This window comes from Erpetoichthys calabaricus, chromosome 1, assembly GCF_900747795.2.
Source record: "Erpetoichthys calabaricus chromosome 1, fErpCal1.3, whole genome shotgun sequence".
Taxonomy (NCBI): domain Eukaryota; kingdom Metazoa; phylum Chordata; class Cladistia; order Polypteriformes; family Polypteridae; genus Erpetoichthys; species Erpetoichthys calabaricus.
Window position 1 is genome coordinate 297,386,614 of NC_041394.2, and position 16,615 is coordinate 297,403,228.

General features: G+C 37.1%; 1 protein-coding gene across 3 annotated transcripts in view; it reads left to right on the forward strand.

Moving 5' to 3' along the window:
- Positions 1-16,615, forward strand: part of syt1a (synaptotagmin Ia) — a 1,226,547-nt gene that overhangs the window by 177,138 nt on the left and 1,032,794 nt on the right. For all 3 annotated transcript variants that reach the window (XM_028817071.2, XM_028817014.2, XM_028817013.2), the window contains exon 2: positions 7,557-7,688. The gene's annotated coding sequence lies outside the window, so the exon portion shown is untranslated. The remainder of the gene's footprint in view (positions 1-7,556; positions 7,689-16,615) is intronic.

Genomic DNA, 16,615 nt, shown 5'->3' on the forward strand with positions numbered 1-16,615 from the left:
TAAGAAGGACCACCCACCCTAAGGTTGGGTGTGATTTTAGGACTTGGCCAAAAGTAACCCTGGAAGTGACTTTAAATCTGCCTCTGGCTTGAAGACTGATTAATTAAGGAGGTGGGTTTTGGGACAAGATTCACTAGCTGGAGGAAAATTCCCAGACGATAAGACAGTTGGAAGTTTTAGCAAGGACTAATACTTGAGAAGTGGATGAGTCACTCTAGCAGACAGACACTCTATTCAAAGTTCTCATTTTTATGATTGTGGAGAACTGTCTCCTGTTAAATGGCATATCAGTCTTTATAATTGAAAAACAGCTTAATGTGAGCTGAAGACTGGTATGAAACTGCTGTACCTGGATGAATTCATTAAAATTATTTTTTATCTACAGGAAAATGTGTCGTCTTAATAATATACAATTTAAGAATCAAATCTTACCCAGTGCCCCAAGGTCTGATCATGCTGTCTCTTTTCTCCAGACTTAGTTACTGTTCTGTTATTGACAATTTGATCATGTTTCATTAAATAGAGGTGGCACCTTAAATTCCTTACCGGCCTGATTTACTCATAAGGATTTAAATTAAAATGGAAGGATAATGACTTTTATTTTTTTCTGTATTTAATTTGACAGCATTAGTGTCTTGACCCTCAATTATATCAGCATTATAAATGCATTTCTGTATAGTTTATTAACTAATCTGATTTGTATTTAGCCTCCTCCAGCACAGTCTTATTAGCTTAATGGATGAATTAGACAGCTTGAACAGTCTTTTTTTTACATCAACCCAATTTCATCAAGGCAGATATCTTTGTTTTCCCTACAGCTAAATCATTACAATTCTCAACAGTGAGTTTCAAGCAAAAGTTATTTGAACAATCTAATTATGCCATTCTCCAACATTGTCCAACATTTCTGTCTCTTTAGAAATCTAGGAATAAAAAGATACTGTGTAGAGAGAGGAAATGATTTTAGTTTCACAATTTTGGCTGTAACAGAATGTAGCAACCACAGAATCACTTTATATAACCACTACTCCATGTGCTCATCTTTCTCTCTTTTTTCTGTTTTCTTGCATTCACAGTGTACACTGTTGCCATTTGTCATCTAGGGCATCCCGAAACTGGACCTTTCCAAATATTTATTAATTATAGGCACCCTATGTTACATTTGTTTCTGCGTGTCCAAAGACACAGAAACAAGGAGGCCCGTTGAAAAATATTACAAGTGTCAGGTAGATAATCCTTCATTCTGCTGCTTTGCGGGAACTTTTAAAATAAATCCTGGAAATCCAGGATTTCTGTTTGAACTAAAGTATTTCTTCTTCTTCTTGTTCTCCTTCCTGTTCATCTATTCCCAATTTTATGTGGAGCGATGTTTTATAAGTTTTGATGTGATTTTTAAGGCAGGGTTTCTTTCCTGACACCAAACCTCCTCATTTATCTTAACCTGGAACCAGCTCCAAAATGGATGCTGAATTCAACCACAGAATATCTAAATATCTGATAATCTGAAAATTTTAACCTATCAAATTTCCATATGGACAGCTGTAGTGTTATAGCTCCAGGCTCCTAGGATTGAATGTATTTATACATGTATTGTTCAGTTGACTGATATTTAGCTCTGGCCAGGAGGTAAAGAAAATGAAGGAAAATGCAGAAAACTCACACTATTGGTCCAAGAGATTATGATAAGCTAACGTCCACCTAAGAGAGTAACTGCAGAGCATACTGCCTTTTTGTTCTATGTATTGTGCCTATGTGACCACACGGTAATACCCAAACTATTCCGAAGCGACGTTTGCACTGTTTTATTTTTGTATCTCACACCCTCATACACCTTTATCATAAGAGCATCCCTTATCTATAATGGAGCGTTCAATCAGAAGAAAATATGAAGCTGGTTTTAAATTAAACGTCGTTGAAGTTGCGAAAGAAATTGGTCACTGCGCTGCTGCAACAAAATTTGATGCGTCTGAGAAACTGATGCGAGATTGGAGGTGGCAAGAAGATATTAAAAAAACATGTGTCACATTTTTGAACGGGCCTATAAGTCAGGGTCTGATTTTATGATTGATTTTTCGGGTTTCAAGACCCGACTTATACTTGAGTATGTACGGTAATTGCATATTGCAGAGTGGTGGAATGTGGCATTCCATTTTGAGGTGTTGTGCCAGTAGTACATGGACAACACTTGAAGATCTGGATAGTGGGGTCCCACTAGGTGTTTTCAGTACACAGAAAATTAATCAAGCTGGGAGGATGTGGGTGCTCGAATGAGGAAGGGATGGTGGGGTGGTTAGGGGTGGTGGGAGGATTTTGTGACTTTGGTGCACACACACTCAGTTAACTAAATGACCCCAAAAACTTTGCTACCCTAAAAAACTGCCTAATCTGCCTATATGGAGACCAGCCCCCCCTGCATTTGAGGCCAAATGAAAGAGCCCTCTAAAACCTCAAAACTTGGCCGAGACATTGAGTGTGCAAGTTTATTCTTTGTCTCAGTTCTACTTTAATGATATTACTTGCATGATTTAATTTTTTTTTTTTGTAAGTGTATTTTTTGGAAGTTTAGATTTTTAATATGTATTGATACCATCTCAATTTATATTCTAGTTCTTTAGTCATAGGCCTTTGTTGATAGAATTAACTTCTGTTTTGTATTTGACCTTTTTAATTAAGGTATTTAGAGTATTGTTAGGTACTTTATTATTAATATAAATTTCTATATTTCTAATTACACTACACTAGACTGAAAAACAGGAAGCTAATGACATACAGTACACTTTAAAGGTTGTAAGAGATTGTTGCACTCCTTGACTGTAACAGTCAACGTGGGCAAATTTTTACTTGCTTAGATCTTTTCACTGAGAGTTAAAATACCACGGAGCTGAATGAAAATTGAAAAGACAACAGCCTTAAACAAATAAAGTAAACAGGAACATTAAAAAATAAATATACAAAGGAAAAATAATGTGCAAAAACACTAACACAGGTGGAAAAAGCACATGAATGCATTAAAGTAATTAAAAACGAAAATAAACCTCTCTACTTCAAAAAGATCAGAAGAGCTAAGAATCTGAATTTGCTTCAGCTTTGACAGTGACCCAAAATGGCTGACAAGACCACATGACCAGACCCAAATGATGGCACAACATGGCCACAATGGAACAATACATTCCAACTTAATACAAATAGCTCTCTTCAGTGATTGTAGGCGCAGACTGATGTGAAAAATTCTCAGTTAAAATACTAAAAACAGACTATACTAATAACTAAACACAGATCTGGTACATACAGTATGCATACAGTAAATGCATATTTGTTAAAACAAACAAAGAACATGGTAGAACTGACTAAGAATAAATGGAAATTGACAACATCTATCTATTAATTAAACAATGACCTATGGCCAGTTGACATCAGTGGAGATTAAAATTGTAAAATTGTGAAGTCAAAATAAAATCACAGTCCTGGAGACCTCAGCCATTTAGCAATAGAAAACAAGATAAAGAAAATAAATAAAAAAGCTTAAATTGTGCAAAAATAAAAAAATGCGGTCAAATTGTTATTGTATATTCCGTCAGAGTGATTGTTGTGATGGAATTTGATCCAGGGCTGTTTCACACCTTCTAACATATGCTTACATGGTACCGTGTTTCCCCGAAAATAAGTCCTACCCCAAAAATAAGCCCTACCATGGCTCGTAATATAAGCCCTACTCCGAAAATAAGCCCTAGTTGAGCAGGTGACTTTGGATGAGCGATAAACGCCTACCGCTACCGTATGTACACAGATGAACAAGAAATAATACCAGTATTTTGACCCCCCCAACAAGATGAGTGCAAAAAGAAAGAGCTATTCTGTCGAGTACAAGTAAGTGGAGGAGTCCCAGGGCAAAAATCTTACTGCTTTCTGCAAAAAGAAGAAGTTGGATATCTGAATGCACTACGAGCAGGCTACATGGACAAGAGGTGCTCATTTAAGGAAAGCTCTATTGCTAGACATGAGAGATTGGGGGATATTATTCTAAAGGAAATGGAGTCACAAGAAATTCATAATGGAATTCGGGGTTTGGAGAGTTATGATGATGCTCCAGAAGATGATGACATGACTATATTTGAATAAATGTAGATTTTTGTTCCAGAATACTATGGGTTGTGCCCCCGATCGCTTTACTCGCCCACTCCCTGGGGCGTGTTGCACGCCAGCCACATCACGTCTCTGCCACTACACGTTGTGAAGGGGGAGCTGAACGTACACTAAAGAAACGCGGTCGGATCAGCCACTGTCTTACTGCTGTCGTGCTGAGTGTCAATCATTTAAAAGCATGTGCAGCCGCTGTCCTTTTGTCTCACTGCCTTGTCTTGCGGGTTGTTAAAGTGTCTCCAAGAAAATCACATATCGTCTCCTTCCAAGCCTTCCAAGATTTTTTTTTATAATAGAGAGAAATGTAGATTTTTGTTCATGGAAAAACAAGACATCCCCTGAAAATAAGCCCCAGCGCGTCTTTTGGAGGAAAATTAATATAAGAGCCTGTCTTATTTTCCAGGAAAAACGGTAGCTGTTGATTAATGTTTTTTTTCTCTAATGGTAAAGGAATTTTCTGAAATAGATGGAAAGTAAAAATATTATGAGAGTGTTAGCTACCCTTGACTTGGGGTGCCAGAAGGCAAATAAAAAGAAAGGGGGTACATGAAAGGATCTTGGTAGGAGTTGCATTTCACACTGACTTAAACAGAAACCCTTCAGAATCCACTGTTGTACAAGGCTTTAGGCTCTTTTCACACCTGCCATTAACATGCATAAGTATATGGACTGGACCCAGATAAAATTTAGCCATATTACATTACCATCTGGCATTAAAATATGCCTCCAGTATTCAAGTTTTTTTTGACTAGAGATATGATGTGAGATTCTCTGCTCAAAATTCAGACCATCTGTTACTTATATGTTTGTTATATGTGGACAGGAAACAAATTTGCATTTACAGTTGTGTTAAATATGGTTGCTATCTATTTCAGACCATCTCTGTATGTGGCATACGTCACTCAGTCACAAGTACATTTACAGCTGGTTTTAAACATGGCCAAATGCATTTCAATCATGATCTCATCACAGCAGACACATGAAAGTGCAAGGTGTAAAGATGCTCACATTTCCTCATGACCCCTTTCACTGGAAAACAGGGAGTCAAGGATGCATAGATAATTAGACTGACATTCAATCATTGCAAGCAGAGGTAGGCTTTCTCTTTTATCCTTGGATTACCAAATTGAATTAATATTACTAACTGGACCTGCTGTTTGTTTCTAACCCAACTTGTTAGCCACCAGGCTACAGTATTATGCCAGGCAGTATGAAAATGGGTAGTGTCTCTGCACCCCAACGTCTGGGACAGTCATAGTCTGTGTGTGTGTGTGTGTTGGGTAGGGTTTAAACAGTCTCACACTATTCATCTGTATTCTCTTTTGAGGCTTCATTTTCATTTTCAATTTTCCAACTATGCACGTGATTGTGTGAGCATGTTTTATTTGCACCCAATTTTCTGATAAAGAAAACGTGGATTTGAAAAAGCGGATGGTTATGTTTCAATGTGAAGGTATTTTATTCTTGTTTCTTTTTTACTCTAACTTCCTTTTATCAGGAAGCATTTTCTCAAATATTTGACATTGGTACATTTGCAGTACAGTACATTGATATTTAGATAATACTTCAGGAAGAAGTATCTATTAGATGGATAGACAATACAACTTTATTTGTCCCCAAGGGGAATTTGGCTTTTTACAGAAGCTCTTTAAATAAATAAATAAATAAATGCATAGATAGATAAATAAATATGTACACACATACACACCCTATGGCCACACCTGAATGAATACAAAAGAAGAAACTTGTAAAAAGAAAGACAAGAAAACTTCTGACTTGGCAGCCACAGTGCACCATTATACAGGTGCATTGCTGTTGGTATGAAGGAGCCCTAGTAGCGTTTCTTGACACACTTCTGCTGAGTAATTCATTGGCTGAAAGTCCTCAGTGTTAGAGAGAGGATGTGCATCATTGTTCATAATGACACCCAATTTTGTTTTAATTCTCTACTGGGTGGTCAAGAGTGTGTCCCATAACTGAGCCTGACCTTTTAATTAGCTTTTTAATTACTTACTTGTAGTGCAAGTAAAATTCCAAAAGCCATTTTCAGAATGTCAGCATGTGGCAATTGGACATTTTCTCAATTAAACAATTTTCTGAAATTTTGCACACTTGTATAATTATAAATGTGCATAAAAAAAGATGATATCTCTCTATATTTATAACAATGGTTACCCTATCACTTCAACATAATGTAGTTACATGCAATGTATGGGTGGAGTTTCAATAGCTTTTCTATTCTGTCCCTCTACCAGGACCTTACAAATGATTTTTTTGCCACAGAAATATTTAATTGTGTGTTAAACAACACTAATAAATACAGTCTTTGTCTTTTTCCCTTATATACCTGTTCAGCTCCCACCATTGTACATATTGATTTCTGGGATGGTTGACCATCTGCTTAAAGACAGTGTACAGTGTGCTATTAAGAGCACAAATAAATATACTTCTTCTTTTGGCTGCTCCCATTAGGGGTTGCCACAGCAGATCATCTTCTTCCATATCTTTCTGTCCTCTGCATCTTGCTCTGTTATACCCATCACCTGCATGTCCTCTCTCACCACATCCATAAACCTTCTCTTAGGCCTTCCTCTTTTCCTCTTCCCTGGCAGCTCTATCCTTAGCATCCTTCTCCCAATATACCCAGCATCTCTCCACTGCACATGTCTAAACCAACACAATCACACCTCTCTGACTTTGTCTCCCAACCGTCCAACTTGAGCTGACCCTCTAATGTACTCATTTCTAATCCTATCCATATCTTAGCATCTTTAACTCTGCCACCGCCAGCTCTGTCTCCTGCTTTCTGGTCAGCGCCACTGTCTCCAACCCATATAACATAGCTGGTCTCACTACTGTCCTGTAGACCTTCCCTTTCACTCTTGCTGATACCCGTCTGTCACAAATCACTCCTGACACTCTTCTCCACCCATTCCACCCTGCCTGCACTCTCTTTTTCACCTCTCTTCCACAATCCCCATTACTCTGTACTGTTGATCCCAAGTATTTAAACTCATCCACCTTCGCCAACTCTACTCCTTGCATCCTCACCATTTCACTGACCTCCCTCTCATTTACACACATGTATTCTGTCTTGTTCCTGCTGACCTTCATTCCTCTCCTCTCTAGAGCATATCTCCACTTCTCCAGGATCTCCTCAACTTGCTCCCTACTATCGCTACAGATCACAATGTGATCAGCAAACATCATAGTCCACGGGGACTCCTGGCTAATCTCATCTGTCAACCTGTCCATCAAATAAATATACTACAACTAATTTATTAGTCAGTAGATTCTGAGCAAATCACGAAGTTATGGAGCTGCAGCTATTCGTATTCATATTGAAATCATTCTGCATCTGGGAATGTCATCAAGTCTGAGCTTGATATGGTCAATTTTATTTTTGCTCTCTACAGATTGCATACAAGGAAATAACTGAAGGAGTCTCAGTCCACGAAGGACAGAAATAAAACTAAATCTTTGCTCTGTATGTTTCAAAAAGGAATGGCTTTCCCTTCATCTGGGTGGCAAAGCGAACAACTTTAAAAGTAAGTTTAACTTTTTCTTTTATATATATGATTGATCCGCCTTTGTGATATAAAAGGGTTAGAATCAACAAGCTAAAGACAAGCAATTATGCAATAACATCTTTATGAATGCATGTCATTATTTTTAAAGGTTAGAAAAAGAAGTGTATAGCTTACTAAGGCATCTCATCTGAATTTGAAACAAGTCACATGTGAATGCTGAGTATGAAAAGCACAATGTGATAGTGAATAAGTGTAGTTTCACAAATCATTAAACCTGGCTTGATCCTTGTTTGGTTTCTTTTTCTGAGGCATTGATTGATATTTTCTTGCGTAGTCTAATGTTTGCCTGTAAATTGCACAAGTGCCGATGTCTGCATTGTGTCCTCTGTTACTGCCTGATGTCTCATCCAGCCTTGTTTTCTAACTTTTGCCTGTTGCTACTGGAATGCTGTGGGACTTTGCTTCCTGTGACCCTATGCTGGCAATGTGTGTTTATTTTTGAGCCGACCAGGACTTTTTGCAAAGTGGTATAATGTAACTGGGACCAGTGATATTCTGGATGAAAGCTTTGGCCTGTGACTGTTTGATGCCATTATAATAATATAATTTGATCAGGAATAAAATGTAGGGAATCCTTAAACTTTAACAATACAATTCCAAGTGCCAAAGAGTCTTCATGGATTGAGGGTGAACCTATGTGTTTTTTTTTTTTCTTGTTGCAGAGATGTTCCTCTTATATAGTCCATGATGCATTTTTTGCTCTTATATATCTTCACGAGTTTCAGGGTTTTCAGGTGTTTTCTATTATGGATGTCATATAACATGATACTCTGCTTTCTTGAAAGTGTCCCCAAAACCTCATACTGTATTAGTAGGACTAGTAGTACTGTAGTTGTACTGTCGTGACTTGGGCGTCCCAAATAGCACAGAAGCTCCAAAAGCACTTTCAAAGGTTGCCCTGCTGTGACTAGATACAAAAATGGCTTCACAAATTCTGTATTAAATAAAAGGTTCATTTTAACAAAAGGATATGCAATGCACAAAACCAAAGGAATTGTTAGAGAAGGCAAGGCAATCCACAGCATCCAAAGTCAAATACGGAACCCAAAGGCAAAGTCAAAAACAGATCACTGGTTTAAAAAATCGAGGAAATCCAAAAGCAAAAGCACTGTTAATTACAAAAAAACACTCCAATCCCTAGACCATTCAAAATGAACCCTCAAGATCTATGAAAGGGTGGAGGGGAGTTCCTAGCAGTGAATGGTAGGTGGCCCCCTCCCTTGGGGAACAACCCACAAAACACATGGGATGAAATCAAATAAACACAAAGAATAATGTACAAAATAATCAAAAGAAACATGAATACAAATAAATAATACAAAATTACAGAAAACAGATAAGAAACACAACCCCAGCCAGGGGAGAAATGCTGGCTGAAAAATGACATGCACAGTGTGCAGTGAAATTCTTATTTCATATCTGACCAACATTCAACAAATTGCCATAATGTAAACAATATATTAAAACACCTAAATTCATGTTGTTCTTAAATTAAAACAAGCAATCCTTCTTTGAATGTAGACAGTGAGCAAACTTGTGTTTAGCACAACAGCTCACATTTTTAATTAGAAAAAGAACAGATAAAGAATCATTTGCTCATGCAACTTAATAAACAATGGGCTTGTTAGCTTAAGTGTCAAATTTGTCTCTTTGTGTTAAGCATATTAGCCTGTTATCTTTTTGTTTTCTCATATTTTCTTTTATGGCATATGTTTTATGGAAACATATTTTGTGTACATATAACACATATTTTATTAGTTAAAAAAATGTATAGTTTTTAGGGAATTTACTTATTTTTATATTTTATGGTCACTGGGCAATAAGTCTACGGAATTTTATTTTCTTAATAAAAAATGAACAGGGTAACACACGTTGTCTGCGGTTTATTCTAAAAGTACCACTTTAATATAGAAGGTAAGGCTTCTACTCATCTAGTTATGCAGCAGCTTAGTGTGAAAAAAAGCTTTAAAAGATAAAGAAAAAAACAGAGTCAGTACTGGAAAAGAGTTCTAGTAATACAACACTAACGACCGGTATTAGCCCTAAAAAACTTGGAGAATCTGTGATTGTAAGTGAGGGCAGATGTAAAATTTTGCTCTATTAATGGAGTCCTATTGATAAAGAGGATTTAGAATTTTTAACTCCATCACTTCAATCTTGTTTACATGATGAAAAAAAATATATAATGTGTTTGTGAAAGTTTGGCCCCTTGTATAATTTTAGTGTATCCATGGTTAAGGTTACATAACCCTTGCATTAATTCTGCTGCCAGGGAAATTGAATCCTTGGGGTCCATCTGTTTCTAAAATTGAAATGTTTACAAAGCAAAACACTTTATTTGTCCCCAGAGCAAAATTTTGCTTTTAACAGAAGGTCTTTAAATAAAAAAATACATATACACATAGATAAATACATTTATATACACACATTATAATCTAAACACATACACTCATGACTAATAAAAGAATCAAAATTTAAAAATAAAGAAAAGCATCTGACTTGGCAGTCCCAATCTCAGTGAAGCATTATGCAAGCATATTGCTGTTGGTATGTTTCTTGACACACTTCTGCTGAAAAATTTGTTGGCTGAACATCCTCAGTGTTAGTGTGTCAGAGAGAGGATGTGCAGAATTGCTCATAATGGCTCTCAGTTTTGTTTAAATTCGCTCTTTTGCTGTTTCCTCCAGGAGGTCCAGAGTCTCTCTTATAACTGAGCCTGCCCTTTTAGTCAGCTTGTTGATATGGTGGGCCTCTCTTAAAATGATGTTACCAGCCCAGCACACCACAGAGTAGAAAATTGAGCTGGCATCACAGAGTTGTAGAAGATGTGGAAGATGTCACTACTCACATTAAGGGAACGCAGTCTCCTAAGGATAAAGAGCCTGCTCTTCCCTTTCTAATATAGTTCCTCTCTGTGTTCTGAGACCAGTCCAACCTGTCATTAATGTGGACCCCCCAAGTACCAGTAGGAGTGCACCATGTCTACATCCACTGACTGGGCATAAAAGCTCTTTGGTGCAGCAAAAGTCAGTAACCAGGTCCTTGGTGTTGCTGATGTTAAGATGCAGTTCAATTTGCACAAAGAAACAAAGTTCTCCACCTGACTCCTATACTCTGTCTCTCCCCCCTTATTAATATGCCCCATAAGTGCAGAATCATCAGACAGTTTCTGCAAATTACATGACCTGGTGTTATATGTATAGTCTGAGATGTAATAAAGAGAAAATAAGACAGGACTAATCCCTGTGGTGCTCCAGTGTTGTTCACATTCATGTCAGAAACACAGACCTTGAGTCACACAAACTGCGGTCTGCCTGACCGATAGTCCTTTATCCAGAACACCATAGGCGCATCAGCCTGCATATCTCTGGGTTTACCCCTTAACAGAGAGGACTGGATGGTATTAAAGGCACTGGAGGCATCAAAAACATATTCCTCACAGTGCTGCCAGCAGGTCCAGGTGAGAATAAGCCCTGTGAAACTGATGGATATTTATATTCTCCACTCCAGTCTTTGTTAGATAGACAAACTGCAGTTTGGATTGGTTTGTATTGCCTACACATAAATATTATGATTTTGCTAGAATATCTCTTTCAAAAAGCTATTAGTCAATAAACTGTTCTACAGCAAATAAAGAAGAAATCAATGTACAGCAAACAAACATAGAATATTATACAAAGCATTTGAAAATATACACAATTGTGGTCTATCGACTACCAAGGGCATTCTAATTTTTATTTTATGTTAATTAATTTATTCAAATGTTCACATTTTACCTCTGAAAATATCAGCTAAGTGCTTCCTTTAACAAGCATAAAAAATAGGCCTGGCTTTTAAAATGTCAGTCTACTAGGAGCTTCCCAAAAAATGGCAACTAAACAGCTTCCAGTTATTAGAACTGCACCTGCTGCTCAGGGACTGTTTTCTACTCCGGGCAGTGCATGTGGGTTCTTCTAATGGCTGGTGAACCCTTAAACTCTTATGTTAATCCAACTGATCCTCTAGGTTAGTTGTGGAGAATACCAGATTAGTGGAAATAAATAGATTAAAAGATGTTCAGAACATTCTTATACATTTTTAGTTGGGCTATGTCAGCATGCATCAGTAAAAGGACACAATCTATGAGTGGTAATTTTACACTGCCAAACAAAAAGAAATGCAATGAAGGTATGGAGATGACAGAAATGTGGTGAAGGTGAATGAATCAAGCCAGAGATAAAAGGTCGGAACACCATAGTGTGACCTAAAAAGACAGAGATTGGCATTAAACTATAAGGTGGCTGTTCTCTGTTTGGGGGAAGTGAGACCCAAATTTAACTATTAGTTTATCTTAAGGTTCTTTTCTTTCACAGATATCTTTGCCTCCTTGAGAGCCTACAAACAGAGACATCAGTATAGCAGTAATCAAGAGATCTGGAATATACTTCAGTGGCTTTTAAGAGCTATTTAATACTGGTAGCTGTGATATGAGCTCTGAAACAACATTCAAATTCTATTACATTTCTTATTTGCACTTTTAGAAGAAAATAATAGGAATGGACAGGTATATGTCTTGCATTTGATATTACAATATCCAGAAGGACAGTATACAATATATCACATGAGTGAAGAAATTGAGTATTTTTTTTATCTTTTTTTTGTGTGTGTGTGTGTGTTTTGTCTTTTGTTTACTTTATTTTCCATTCCTGTGTTTTTTGGCTGGTGATCTTTCATTGCACCAGTGATTCAAGAAGGCTACCACATCATGCCTTTACGAGGTTCTTTTCCCACATTCTAAAAGCAGACTTGCACAATAATATGATGCGACATTTTTTAGAAATTCAATCTGTTTTTCTGACAATTAAGTAGCTTAACTGTATAACACTATATCCACCTACCTTAACCTTAATTTTTGACATAGATATTTATGTCAATGTCAATGTCAATTTATTTATATAGCACATTTAAAACAACATAGTAATGCTACGGCCAAAGTGCTTTACAATAATAGAATAAAAGAAAAACAAAATAATTAACATAAATAGAAATAAAATATATAAACATAAAATAAAATACATAATAAATAGAAGTAATGTTATATACATAAAAAATAAAAGTAATGTTATATAATCACAAAGAGGAAACCATCAGTATTACTGAAGGTCACGGAAGGCAAGTGAATAGAAATGAGTCTTTAATCTTGTTTTGAACAGTTCAATTGTAGACGACTCCTTTATATGATGAGGTAAAACGTTCCACAGGCGAGGCGCAGCAGCTGCAAAAGCCCTGTCCCCCTTAGTTTTACACTTGGTATGAGGGACAACCAGAGACAGATGATAAGAAGATCTAAGAACTCTGGATGGCTGGTGTAAAACACATAGTTCAGATAAATAGGCTGAGCAAGCCCATGTAAAGATTTAAAAACTAGTAGCAAGATTTTAAAATCAATTCGAAAACTGACAGGCAGCCAGTGTAAAGAACCTAAAATAGGAGAAACAGAGTCATACTTTCTTGTCCCAACCAGAAAGCGAGCGGCAGCATTTTGGACCAACTGTAACCTGTGTATCGGAGATTTGTTAATCCCAGAATACAGCGAGTTGCAGTAATCGAGGCGAGAAAAAATAAATGCATGAGTAGCTATCTCAAGATCCCTACAAGATAAAAAAGGCTTTATCTTAGTTAATATACTAAGTTGGAAAAAGCAACTCTTGACTACAGAATTTACTTGTTGCTCAAAAGAGAGGTTACCGTCAAAGGTAACACCAAGATTGCGGACTTGAGGTTTGGAAAAGACAGAGAAAGAGCTGAGAAGTCCAAGACCAATTTGGGCTTTAGCTGATGGACCCACTATAAGCACCTCTGTTTTATGTTGATTTAGGTCAAGAAAATTATTAGCCATCCAGGATCTTAGTTCAGACAGACAGTTGTGGAGTTGATTTGTTGTAGAGTTGCAGACAGGAATATAAACCTGTGTATCATCAGCATAGCAGTGAAAAGAAATGTTAAATTTCCTAAAAATAGCTCCAATAGGGTGAAGGTATATGGAGAATAAAATAGGACCCAAAATGGATCCCTGAGGAACAGCATATTTAAGAGGAGCAATAGATGAAGAAGAGGAATTAAAAGTCACTGAAAAGTGTCTACCAGTTAAATATGACATGAACCAGTTAAGAGCAGCCCCTTTGAGCCCAACAAGATGTTCAAGCCGCATCAGCAATATTTCATGGTCAATGGTGTCAAAGGCAGCGGACAGGTCAAGGAGGAGAAGGACTGCCGCATCACCTGAGTCAGTAATAAGAGAGAGATGTCATTGAACACTTTCAGGTGTGCCATTTCAACACTATGATAATGCCTAAAGCCAGATTGGTAGATCTCAAATAAATTATTGGAGTTAAGGTGATCAACCAATTGATTATAAATAATTCTTTCTAGAATTTTAGCCAGAAATGGCAGTTGGGAAATTGGACGAAAATTGGCTAAAACTCCAGGATCTAATTCTGCCTTTTTCAGACGGGGATGGACTGCAGCATGTTTAAAAAATGAGGGCACAACCCACAAACTAATAGAATCATTGATGATGGCTAATAAGGGTGGGCCCAACACATCAAAGGCTTCCACTAAGAGACGTGGTGGTACAATATCCAGAGGACTGGGGGCTGGTTTAAGGGTGTCAATAGTTCTTTTTAGCTGTGAAAGTGAGACTAGATAAAGGATTCTAAGACAATGTCATAATTATCAGTAGGAAGTTCATAGCCCGTTTGAACAATGCCACGGCGGATAGTATCAATTTTGCTGACAAAGAATGATAGAAACTGGTCACATGATTGAACAATGCTATTTAATCCCATTGCAGAGTGAGGGTGAATGGCTGCATTAATTGAATTAAATAAGACCCTAGGATTCTTTGAGTGACGGGATACTAAATCGGCAAAGAAGTTTTGTTTTGTTATCTTAACTTCAGCCTGGAAATTGAAAAGAGAAGTCCTGAAAATCAGTTTAGAGACAATCAGTCCATCATTTTTCCAACGTCGTTCAGCAGTTTGACAGGCGCGGCGCAGTGATCGTGTATTTTCATTTAGCCAGGGAGCAGGTCTACCCTTATTACTGCGTATCTTGGGCGGAGCAATTGAGTCTAAAATTGTTTTACAGGAAGAATTAAATTTTATGACAGAATCATCGATACCATTATTTTGGTCATGCACATAAAGACTAGAGAAAATGGTTTTAAAATCAGATATAACAGAAGAATTTAAAAAGCGCAAGCAGCGTGGACGACAGCTGTTAGTCGGGACATCAACAGTAATATTCAGATCCATCATTATAGAAAAGTGATCAGTAAAAGAAACATCACATAAATCAATATTATTCACTGAAATATCACGAGTAAGAACGAGATCAAGGGTGTGACTGAGAGAGGGGGTTGGCGTATTAATAAGCTGTATAAAATCAAATGAGTTCAATAGTGATAAAAAGTCATTGACCAAAGGTTTCGATTGACAACAAACGTGAATGTTGAAATCACCAACAATAAATACTTTGTCATGAGAGAGGGTGATATCAGCCAAGAGATCAGAGAATTCAGAGATGAAAGTATCATTAATTATAGGAGGTCTATAAACCATTATTTATGAAAAATAAAGTTCAGAAAAAGGTAAGGGAAAATATAAAAAGGCAAAAAATTGTTATGGCTGAAAAAATGTATATACAAATTATATAAAAATAAATCCTACCTTATTTAATTTGCTCTTATTGCACACTATCTAAGAACACAACACTGGTGCTTTAGATTGTTATGATACATTTGCTATTTACCACAGCTCTAAAATGGTTTCTGCAACAGAACTATCCTGCCTTCTGTGTAATGTATAATGGTTGGTTTTTGTGACCTTGAATTTCTGAATGTATTGATTCAGAAATGTCCTGATAATGCCAGCAGAGGCAGGGACCACCAATGAACCTACTGACGATATCACTCCAGAAGTGGCAGTAAATGAAGCATCATTTTGGGAAAGATGATCTGTTTCTACAGTTTCCCAAGCATCTGAATAAACAGTATCCATATCTGAGAGTTTAAATTGTGAAATGATTAGACTCGACACACTCAAAAAGGTTTGGGGTAGCCACCCATGTATTGTCCCTGGCTGCAATGGGTTTGAAAAATCAGACAGAAGTGTCTTCTATGGAGTCCAAAAGTGAACTGAATATAGGCTGTAAAAATGGTGGCTTTAAACGCCAAGACTGGAAATGACATATGAGAACTGGAAGTGACCTTCTTCTGACATCATAACCAGAGGTGACGCTGTCCTAGGCGCAGAAAGTGATGTCGTCCTAGGTACCGGAACCAGAAGTGAGGTCTTCAGGGATGAGTCAGACAGGTTTTCCCGCTTCTGGTCTGCAGAGACAACAGAAGAAGGTTTAGCACACCCCTCTACCCCCTGGCCTGGCATGGAATTACCCTCACTTGGTCCATACAACGTCCTCCTATTCGCACATGTGTGACAAAAGTATCTCTGTGTATGGCACTGCCCTTAGCTTATCATTTTCAAAAGTAAGTGCAGACATAACAGCAGAATGTTCCGATGAAAACAATTTCAATTGCCATTATTGTGTTCGTCTTCATTATCCACATCAAAATAAAAAGCACAATGAAAAAATATTTCCCATCTGCATGAGTAGATGAAAGCCACGACTTCTTATGAATCAACTTTGTATATTTAGAATTGAAAGGTTTGAAAATGCTTGCATCTTAACATTTTGTCATAAAATAGAAATCAACAAAAATCTTCTGATCATTTCAGAGGGCATGGAACATTTGTCAAAAATAAAAACCCTAAAGAAAATACACCTGTAGTACACATAGATAGATAGATAGATAGATAGATAGATAGATAGATAGATAGATAGAT